The sequence below is a fragment of the Bombus vancouverensis genome, chromosome 11, assembly GCF_051014615.1.
Source record: "Bombus vancouverensis nearcticus chromosome 11, iyBomVanc1_principal, whole genome shotgun sequence".
Taxonomy (NCBI): domain Eukaryota; kingdom Metazoa; phylum Arthropoda; class Insecta; order Hymenoptera; family Apidae; genus Bombus; species Bombus vancouverensis.
This window is the reverse complement of record NC_134921.1, coordinates 13,780,128-13,792,520: the sequence shown is the minus strand read 5'-3', so window position 1 is coordinate 13,792,520 and position 12,393 is coordinate 13,780,128. Positions and strand designations below refer to the sequence as shown.

The window sequence follows — 12,393 nt, the reverse complement described above, 5'->3', positions numbered from 1 at the left end:
GCAACGTGTATATATATATATATATATATCATCATAAAGCTTGTATATAGAATAAAGAGGCACGCAGCATGCATCAAGTATGAAAAATCTTCTAGAGGCAAAACATTACTATACTAGTGAAGATAGAAAAAATATGAAATATAATATGTAATATTAAGAAACGTTACGCGTTATTCGGAAATTATAAAATAGAAAATGTGTCTACATACATACAACATGTGCATGATACATATATGCATTTTCTGTAGGTAAGTTTCGTATTACAAACAACGGTGAAACCACGGATGGTAACACACACAGATTACCAAAGAACTATGAAAGTAGTAGATTCATACTTTATCGACAGTGGTCGGTAGAATAATGATACGACGCCAAGAGTATTTTCAAATATGTATATACGTGTCGAAGGGTAATTTCAACTTATCAGATAACATTTAGAACAAAAAGTACGTTGTCGATACTAGGAATATCGTCAACGTTAAAATTCTCCTCATAAAATGCCGTTATACAAGTATATTCATAGAAAACTGTATTAATGCGTTTAACGAACAAAATATGATGATATTAAAGATACATTGAACACCTAGTTTTCGTTAATCAAAGAAACCTTCCTCAATTTCTTTAACGAAATATATCGAAAGAAAGTGGTAAACATTCGGCAGTGATAGCTACTTTCCTTCGTTTCAATATTCTAGTATTGCTTGACTTTAAAAGTTGTACAAAATTCTTAATTTTCGTTTCACACCAAAACATGTTAAAAGAAATAATATAAATGAAATAAGAAAGAAAGTGTGCTAATTTACCTAGCGTGATAGAAATAAATTTCATGCAATTTCAATAAAAATGGGCTTGCACCATGGCGGATGAAAAATATATTTTCATCGTTACTTATTGTTGTTAAAGCCAACGGATGTTACATTTCAGTAAAAAAAAAAAAGAAAAATAAAAATGGTTAATGGTCCAAGTGTGAAAAAGATCCATTAGCCTCGTCCTATATGTATTATCTCAAGTGTCTCTTATCTAGTTTTAGATAATGCAGTTGGTATTTCCTATTTACTTAATTGCCAAAAATGTAAAGTAATTAGAGGAAAAGACAGAGTTGTCAGGTTCTAGCTTCTTTCGTCTGTAACACTAATTAATCGGTATAGTTACGTCAGGTTGCACCTGTTCGCGTCAGGATGACATATTGCAATAACGCAAAGTGAAAGGAGCGCTGAGCTGTATCCTAACAGGAAGACTACAAAAAGATTCTTAGACTCTTCCACGTGTGCATTTTCACAAGCTGTCACAGCTCGAAGGAGAGCAACAACTTCTACATTTCAACATGCAAAATAAACAGTAGATCAACAACTGTACTTTTATGGGAAATTTCGATAAAGATTCTTAATCCGAATCATTTTTTCACTCACTTACAACAACTTTTTCCTTTACATGTTACATTTACTTCTTTCCTTGACAAAAGCTTCTACTATAATTCTTTAGTATAAATATAGAAATAATAAAATCAGGAGAGTTGATATATACGGAAGGAAGACCGAATACTTCAAATTATCCATTATAGTACGAAAAGGTTAAGATTATGAATAATCTGCTTCGATGTATCAAAGTTAATCGAAAAATTATAACGATCATAAAGCTTATGAACGATAAAAAACAAGTAGGAAAGCAATGACATTTTTACGAGCAAGGAGCCATTCATGATAAACGAGCGCATGGATTGCATGCGTTTACAATTCAGCATAGCGTCACGTCACGAACACAACAAACAGCGTTGTCAAAGCGAGCTACCGAGCATCTGTCGTGCATTGCTAATTAGCGCGGCAGAAAATGCGTGAGAAAATTTAAGCAATCGAGTATGCAAGAACAAAATCGAAGTTTATCAAACGAACATCTTATGTTCCCTTCTGTTCGATGCAATGAACCATAAAACATCGCACGTTTACAACTAACAATAAATGTGAGCTATTCGAATGTCCCTGCCTAGCAACCGAGCGGATTCCGAGCAGTCTGAACTCTACCGAAACTACGTAACATGAAAACGGTGGCGCTAGAATTTCTGGCGGGAAAGAAGTGGACCACGCAAGTTAGGACACAGATCACCATATGTAAGTATGCATGCGATGTTATCTCCTCCTTATTTCGTTACCAGACCAAAAACTTCCATACACATGAATGAATTATATTACATCAATGAATCGTTTACTTCCCTAAGCATATTTTATTTCTAACTTACAAATAATTCGTACGATATCTTATTTATAGCTTATAAATTGAGAAATTTTCAAAAAACATCACTTTCAAAATTTTGTGACAATATTATATAAAAATGCCAATGATACTAAAATTTAAATAAATCGTTTGAATTACTTAGTTAAGTACAGGTGTATTGTTACATATGTTATACAATAATCTAGATTCGTTGCTTCTAATTCGAATATTATTCATTTGATAGCGTTAACTAAATCATTGAGGGAATTATTAAAAAGTTATGAAGAAATGAAATTTAAAATATCGTATTATTATCGAAATGAGAATAATAAATTACGATTATATCATTTTATATATGCACGTTACTATACTAGTATCAGATCATTTGATTTATAATAATTATTACTCGTTAAATTTTATTCAGATTAGAGAAAACGATTATTTGACTTTTTCTCTTTATATGGTAAGTAAAGGAAAACTTTAGATCCACTTCTGAAGTCGCACAAAAGTCTACAAAGTACGTATCTTCTTTTTATCGAAAGTCTACATGTAACAAAAACGATCTTTTTGAATGTGTATCGTGAAGAAACTGCTGGTCGACGACGCCATTGTAAAATATGGGAGAAACTAATTGGAGGATACGGTTTCTACGGAAAGGATCGTACGAGTTTAAAATTTGAAAGCGTGGTAATATTTTCTCCCATCACAGGCGGGCGGTAGAAACGTCTACTGGCTGTGGCAGTTGGGTTCGAAATGTAGAAAATGACGGTAGGGTTTCTCTACGCTCTATACACTCTACCACAAGCCCTTTCCTCACAATATAGCAGCCAGCTGGCGCAACAATGTGTAGTGTGTATCTACGAAAAGTGATGTCGTAACGCAACGGACCCTAAATATCCCCCAGCGTAGACCGTACGCACTTCCTGCAACCCAAACGAAGTATACTTCTCCGAGAGCAATAGCGTAGACTGTTGTAGAATGTCGGGAATGATTACAGTGGAACTTTGTATACTTAATAACACAGAATTCAGCGTACTCTTACATATGTATGCAGAACGCGACAATTACCAGGAATTTAGACGAAGATCACGCGAGACAAATAAGATCGGTCCACCTTTTTTCATTTTTCAACTCTTGTGTCATTTCGTAATAAAAGTATTTTTATTATTATGAAACAGTGAAAGGAGGGAATAACCTCGTATAATCATACGTTCGAATTTCTGTTTCTCCTTTTAAAAATAGGCGATATATTTACAATGTGTTTTAATATTAATCTACGAATAACATTAATACATATCTATAAGTTGTAACTAATAACTGTATCGATATTTGTTAAGCGGATGTCGAGAGGATGGCAGAAATATATATATATATTTAATCATACGGACAGATAGTTTTCAAGTTGCTGCTTTGTAAAATGCGGAAAATCTGATATCATACTTTTTCTTACTTGCGGGCTTCAACTATAAAAATATATATTTCTGAGCAATGTATATATATATATAATTAATTTGAGTGTGTGTGTGTGTGTGCGTGCGCGCGCGCGCGTAATATACAATACAGCGAGAAACAAAAATATTTATTCAAAGTTGAACTAAAAGGAGAAATATTTTCTATTACTATTAAATATATTCAAGTATATGTAACTGTATATTATTTATAATATATAAACATTTATAGTACTGAAAACATACAGAAACAAAAGTTAATCTGCGGGTGCAATGTAACGTCAAAAGAATGTATTAAGGAAATTTCGAAAAAAGATTGGGAATGTATAAAACCAAACTTTGTTGAAAACTTACTACTATCCATGCCCAAAAGATTGCAGGCAGTTATTCGTCATAAAGGAAAGCCCATGAAATATTAACTGTAATACGAACAGTAATTAATTAATAGTACAGTATGAATATATACATACATATATATTGTAATAAACGATTAATAAAATAAATTGAAATAAAATATTCATTATTTCACTACCAGAAGATTAGTCATACACATGTACAATATGTAGTTATAATAATACTCCGTTATAATGGAGAGATTCGATTTTTTTTTTTTTTTTTTTTTTTTTTAAATAAAGGAAGCAATATAAAATAGTGGCTGACTTTATATGTAAGAGTATGCACATATAATTATGCCGCTTAATTCTGTGAATAAACTGTACCTCGCAACACACAGTGCAAATTTGCAAAAAATTGTTCAAAAAACATAAAGTACTTATAAAAATGAAGAATCTACAAAGCAATTAACATTCTGGATCACAATAATAAGATGGTTAACGCGAAGGTTGCCAGGAATGTAGCATGAAACTTTTGTAGTAGGAAACAACATTACAAGTTCAGATAAAGTGAATAAATGTACGTATGTAATTACCAAAGTTCGGGCGGTGAGGAATGTTTAACGTTTGAATCGCTATACATATATCATAAAATGTTACACAGTGTGGTCAATAATGAGTTAAAAAATATCAAGGCGAAACTCACTTTCCTATTTTTATGTATAGAATTATTTTATTGATATTAATTAATCCCTTAAAATCTATATCCGTTTTCATGATAATATTTCTTCATAAATACCATAAATACAAAAAGGATGTTAGTGTTTTTCTAAAAAAGTAATTTCCTATACAATTTTATGAACGTTAATATAACAAAGTAATAAAAAACAAGTTTTATTTTGACACACTTTCTTAAAATTTAGCCAACTCTTAGGAAGTTAATTCTTGAATTTCTATGCTTCACAACCTTACTACGCTATTATTTTAGCAAATAAAGAGGATTTGTAATGTTTTAAGAAGATGTTTAACATATTTTATCACATTTTGCCCAAAGGGAAGATATCTTTCAATGTTAGAAATATATAAATAATTGAGCCGAAAGTGAAAAAACGTGGCAGGCTTAACAACTGTCCCTACAGTCCTAATACATTCTGATACTTATCCGTTAGAATATTTGAAATATAACGTTGAAATATTCTAATATATCGGTGTAAACTTCTCGAAGAGAGATAAATCTTGTCAGTGAGAACAGTTGTACGTAACGACCGACCGAACCGAAAAATCTTCGTTCTACCGCGTAGATAGCCATGGAAAAAAAGGGCATGTGGGAATAGACCCACACAATGTTACACAGTACCGCCCTGAAACTTCATGGAACGAAGATAAAAAATTCTTGACTACGCAGGCATCGCGCCGCGCCGCGCCAGCACAATGTTGAAACGAAGATCAAGCATGTCGTTGTATTCGATCACAACTGTTTGTGTTAGTTTTTCTTCGAAAATCATGATGTATCGAATATATTGTTGAGGTTAGGACTAGACTGCCCGCCCGTTCAACTTCCCAGCGATAAAGTAGCTAACAAAGTACAGTAAGCTCAATAAGAGGTTTAACAGAATGTAGCGATACAACGTAGGAAAGTAGAGAAAATTCTGGATGCAGCGGACGACAAATTCTACGCTTCCGGAATAAATATCATCACGAATGATTATGACGAACAAATTTTTCTCCATGCTGTTTCTAGCGTTTACATTTTTTTTATTATAGAATAGATACGCGTTATTGTTGAGTTGTATTAAATTTAAAGAAAATTAGTTTTCGTGTTTAATTTTTTTTTGATTTCGATATTATCAAGTAAAGCTATATATACATATGTGTGTGTGTGTGTGTGTGCATAATAATAAAATAATTAACAAAATAAAATAAAAGACGCAACATGAATCTCATTTAAAAGTTAAAAACTGTTATCTCTTTATGTTAAATAATAAAAAAATCTAAATATTCTGAATAACTCAAAACCTCTTATGTGAGGGTTTATTATATAAATAAATACGATGAAAATTTTAAGAAAATTTTAGTGAAATTTTGAAAAAGTGTGAAATCATCACGTTTTACATCTACTAAATTTGTTACAGGTTTCTATCGTGTTCTAATATGTGAAACGTTCCAAATCTCTTTATTTATTTCATTATTTCAAACGTATCTTTCACTAGATACGTTACATACAATTAATAAAGTTATTAAAATTTCTAGTTTCTTTTACGAAAATTATTCAAATTTTATATTTTGACGCTTTGTTAGTTTGGTGTTGGATATTTGTAAAACAGAACAGATATATGAAAAATTGAATAGAACAGTCGGTAATTAAACAACTAATACGCTAATCTCTCAATGGTTTCCACTTGGTCGTTGACCGCGATAATTAATTAGTCATGAGATAATTTCAAGCGCTGCGTTAAACCGTTTAAAACCGGAACCTTTATATCTTGATAAATTCTACACATATTAAATGAAATTGGTGGCACTCTCACACTTAAAACAATAATGGTGTGACACATTTTTGAAAATTAGCTATGCTATATTGTTACCACAATTAATTTGCAATCCATTTAATTGAAAGTGCTAAAATAGTTTCGATGAGAAAAACAAGATAATATTTTGAAATTTGTATAACAATTTTGTACAAGAATATCAAATGTTTTACCAAGTTCTCCTCTCTAAATCAAATTACTTTCCACTTGTAATAATCAAGAGAAATAATAATACATAATACAATACCCCATACATACATATATACATGTATGCATACATGCATACATACATATACAGTACAACGCTAAAGTGTTAAATTCATTTTCAATCGCTATCGCTTTACGATGGAGTCTTATTTTTTATGATAAAAATAATATTTCAAAAGTATCTAAATTATTAACTAGAGAACAATTAAATGTGTACATTGTAAAACAGCAAATTATTAATTGTCCTGCTTTCAATTTCAATAGTCATTTCAGCCACCCCCCCCCCTGCCGCCCCTTTTTATTCTGTTATCGCTTCGCTATCAATTCCTAAAGAATTGCAGAATCGATTATTAATAGGGATGTCAAGATAAAATCTCAAAGATTGTAGAATTAATGTAGGAGAACGAGTGAAAAATGTAAGAATAGATATTAATGTTTCGGATAGGCAAACAAGTAGCAGTTTTGATAAACGAGGCCAATTCTTATGCTAATAGTTCTGTCACGAATGTGGTCGAAAAGTCTTAAACAAATTAATAATACGCGACAAACGATGTAATATTATTTTAAACATTTAATGATCAAGCAGCCACATATTTTTTTAGCAAAATAAGACTTTGAAAAATATTAGTTTGCTTCTGATTTTATGAAATATTTATAATTTCGCCGGGAAATTTTGTTATATTTCTAACGTCTATGTTATATTACACAATTACAATGCTATTTCTATATTAGATATGTATTTCGCGCGTGTGTGTAACTATAATTATACAAAATTTAATTTTTGAATGTAACATGTACTGTACAATTTACAATATAGTTATTGCAGCGTACTATCGTTTGAATGCACAGTGAAATGAGTAAAAATAATTATTTTCTCGGTGTGACGTTTTGCATCGATACCCACGATATCTAGATTTCAACTGGTTTTAGAAGAGATCTCGGTAATCATAAAAAAAACCTTTTTCGACGAATTTAGAAATCTACTACCTGCAGATTGGCATAACCGGAACTTTCAAAATTTCAGACCGCTTATCTCAGTTTTTTCGCCTATCACGTTGAATTAAGGTGTATACACCGGTAATTCAATATCCCCGTTAAACGTGCTAGGAGCGTATCGAGTTTCGGGCTCTGATTCGGTCATCAAATTAGATCCCGGTTCAGTTAATCCTATCGACCAGCACGCAGGTTTCCTCGTTTACGGTTGTTCAGGATTCTGCCTTCTCTTTGTCACCTACCGTCCCTAAATTCGAACAAATCACGATCTTTATCTCACCCTTCGCGCTACCGTTCCGAATTTCGCACCAACAGAAACAATTTTCGTCGTTTGTTTAAGATTCGAGGATAATATATGAATATTCGAATATTTGAAAACTTTCTATAAAAACTATAGCGTGAGTAGTGATTTTATTTGATGTGCAATCTTCCTCTGCACTAAAAAATTAATACTAGATAATTTTAAAATGATACAAATATTTTTTTATATTTAACAAGGTTTAAATTCCGTCGATAAGAAAATAATGCTAATACCATGTTATGCATACTAATTCAAATATCTACCAAAAAGACAGAACCTCGACATTTATTTTTTTCATTAAATATTACAGCGAATGTTGTACTTTGAGCATTTTATATATTCTTCTGTATTATATCTCATGAATTCGGTGAATTTTAATATCTTTAAATATCCCATAAATGTCTATTAACGTTAATATCAAAAGTGATTATAAAATATACAGGGTGGTTGGTAACTACTGGTGATACAAGCGGAAAGGGGGTGATTCTACGCGAAAAAAGAAGTCGAAAGTATAGAATAAAAAATTTTTTTTATTTTTAGTTTTTTTTTTTAATTTTTCCATCGAGACAACGATCCGTTATAACGATACGTGATAAAGTGCACGCGTACCGAGCGAAAATTCAAAGTCGATTTTCTCGAAAACAAAGCCTCGAACGAAAAATTTTTATTCTATATTTTCGACTTCTTTTTTCGCGTAGAATCATCCCTTTCCGCTTGTACGACCAGTTACCAACCACCCTGTATATATATGTATATACCAAATTCGACAGAATTTTAACAGAAAGAGTTAGCTTTACTTTTGCATTATATTTAAATCTCTTTACAATCGATAATATTACAAGCAGTAACTTGGTCTTTATCTCATATAGCTTGTTAGTCAACTATCGTTTCACATTTAATCGGTTAATTTAATGCAGTAAAATTCCAGATAAAATTTTCAAATCGTTAACGTATATCAACATAACTTCTTAATTGATCGACATGTATATGAAATTTCGGCAAATTCTGATGAATCGTGTTTCAGAGAACATGAACACTGTTCGCGTTGTAATTAAATTGTTTAATTAATATTGGGATAATCGAATTAATATTGGAATATTGAACGAAGCGTTCAAAAATTTATTCAAAAGGTAAATTAAAGTATTAAATCAGCCTTGTCTTAGTCATCGAGGAAAGGAAATGCAGAAGAGAAGGTATTAAATCTGCAATGCAAACACCTTCGATAACTTAAGACTTGACTTAACTTAAGATATAGCTGCCTTCGGATATAGGTACCGCCTACCAGATGTTTCCTGGGCCTTCAAAAGAATACTTTTTCCCAGTGAAAAAAAATACTGAGACCCTCGATCGTTGTGTGATTACATTTCTCAACAACTTGACAAATATTAAACGATTTGAAGAAAGATCCTATATGTCGTGTGATTAATTCCTTTATAGATTGACGAACCCGATAATACAGTAGTGGTATTTGATATAGGTATCGAGAAATTATGCAAAAGTACTTAATAGATCTAATTATCTTCTTATTCTGCATTTCTTTGCTTAAATATGTATTTTGTTCATAATAACTTTGTATTTTAACTCTTTATACTGTTCGAAAGTTTCTAGTTGAATATGTAGGCGGTACATGTGCATTCTACCAATCATCCGATGGCAGAAAGGCGGCTTGTTATGTTTCATTACCCCTGAAAATAATCGGCAATAGACATACAATACAGGTACCTTGACCTCGTCCTTCACGATATGTGCTTTACTGCCGCCCCGCCGCTCTCTCTCTCTCTCTCTCTCTCTCTCTCCCCTTTCTCTCTCTCTCTCTCTCTCTCTCGCTCTTTCTTTTATCGTTTATAATTAGTTAATCGATTCATCTAGATACCAAAGGCGTCAAGGTCGCTCAAAGGAACCCTCAGTGTCAATGAGTGATGACCGTTTAACGAGTCTTCAAATAGAACGTCAACGCGTATATGTATATATAGTAAATCCGACATATATATATATATGTGTATATATATATATATATATATATATATATATATATATATATATATATACACACGCGTAACATTCCAAATAACGTTGAAGAATTTACAAACTTGCGGAGAATCACCAGGTCTTGCATCGCTATTATAATTTTGCTCGATTTTTAAAGAAGGCGATAACCTTGATCGCCATAAAAAATAGTATATATTATACCTACTAATACGTACAGTTTTTGAAAAATTGTCTACGTTTACTAAATTTTATTAGAAATGTTTATTATATATACGATAGTTATTACTATACGATATAAGGCAATGATTATTATTAATCACATATCTTATGTAAGCAAAGATTGCACTAGGCTTTAAATCTCATTACTAAAATAAACGCTAATAGCAATAATAATAATTGTTGTTGTTATTGTTAATAATAATTAAAATTTTGACTAGTAGTAGGTACCGAAAGTAATCTGAAAGTCGTATAAAAAATTTTATGCATTCGAAAAACATTAAAAAAAGAATTGCGTGAGAAATGAGTTATGTATATTACGATATCCGATTTGCGATTTCTCCAAACGTCTGCATATTTTTACTATCCTTAGACTTAGAAGCATTCATAAACTTCTTATACTAAATTAAAGCAGATTCTTTAATTTAAAATTTCGTAAATCAACGTTCAAAAAGAAAATTAAAACCCCATCAGTTTAATGAAAAACAGATTAATAGGCGGATCACCTATCAATCCTAATGAATTATACATACATACGTTCTGATTCCCGCCGAAAGTGACGGACGAAATTTAAGAGATTGTCTCGAGGTCGCGTTGAGCGGGTCATTCGAAACAGGCGCGCGCTTAGTAACCAAACAAGCTGTATCATTCAGACTGCGTAGTTCTCACACACAATTGCCTTCTACCTTTTCTCTATAGTGATCAATTAAGTATTTCCACGTATTCAGCATTTAACACCAGTCAAGTACTTCTAATACTTTAAAATTTCGTGAATTTTCCAATATTCTCGATATTCTCTTATTATTCTAACTGTTTTTACATTTCATTTTCTACACAACCCAATACGAATTTTCATTTTCACATATTTTACGTATTTATCGATATTTTTGTATTAGAATATAAATATCTGCATGAAATTAGAACTTTTTCTTTTTATTAGAACTTTTAAAAAACGATAGTTGAAACGTGATTGCTCGAAGAGAAATATGAAGCGGGTCATTGGAACAAATAAAGATTGACGCGCAGTCGGTAATGCGATCTACTTTGGTTCTGCGTCGAATGCACGATTTCTATCAGGCAAAAGAAGAATTTTTTCAGGCCAATCGAAGCCGTGTCCAACCAGAAGGACGGATATCTCGGGTTCCGGGACAAAAAGGTCCAAGGTACACCACTACCGTGAACAGGTATACACCCGTCGATGACTTTGTATGTGCAGGTAGAAATGTACGTGCGAGAGTTCAAAAGAGACCCAAATGTTCGCTCTTTGAGGATGAAGAATAAAAAGATTTTTAAGAACTACCAGTGCTGTGCCGTGACGCGCCGCGTCGCACCGGTTAAGACACGCTTACGAAAATATGTGCATATTTTATATGGAAAAGCTCATTTTTTGACAGCATCTCGTATCCTTATTATCATTTACTCTATTCGATGGAAAAAGCCAAGTTGTATGAAATACTCGTGTTAAACAAGACAGGAAATGAATTACTCTTACATTTCTTACTCTTGTGAAACAAGCGTTTATCGTCTCAGTTATTATTAGTGCAATATTATGATTTAAAGATATTCGTGTGTTAATCAATCTTTTGACAAGTTAATATGTATACACAATTTCAATTAGCAGTTTGCTTTGTAATGAATTTCTATCTACCTCGTAGCATTATACTCGTCTTGCCTATTAATTTTTTAAATTACATATACATAGATACATTTCCCGCATACACACAAACTATGTTTTCATCGCAAAAATGTTATGAACGTTGGAAATCGTAATGGTAAAATTTTCCACCTTTCAATCTTGAATTTTCATATTTGTTCCTACAAAGAAAATAATAGGGAGAAAAGGGAAAATTTAGTTGGACAATATGAAAAGTGTAGGTAATAATGAAGCAAAATTGAAGCTCGGTTGTATGCATATGGTAGGTGTTCGTAAGCACGATGAGAGACTAAAGTTGGAAGAATATCGCTGGGTGAAGGGTTCTGCAGAGAGATTCGCGCCAAAAGTTGGCGGCTTGTATTTCCAGACGCGAGTTTGCGTGCGAGTTAAGAGGGTTTTGCGCACGCAAACACGCAGGAACGGAGTGTATATGCATGGGCCCGGGATCGTTTGGTCGAAGTGGGCCAGATGCCCTCCGGCAACGCACGTCAGATGTATCATTATCTCGGCCTCACTG

The 12,393-nt window shown here is 32.3% G+C and overlaps 1 protein-coding gene across 1 annotated transcript in view; it reads right to left on the bottom strand.

Moving 5' to 3' along the window:
• LOC117154747 (F-box only protein 43) overlaps positions 1-12,393 on the bottom strand; it is a 52,132-nt gene that overhangs the window by 7,633 nt on the left and 32,106 nt on the right. The gene's annotated exons all lie outside the window — the stretch shown is intronic.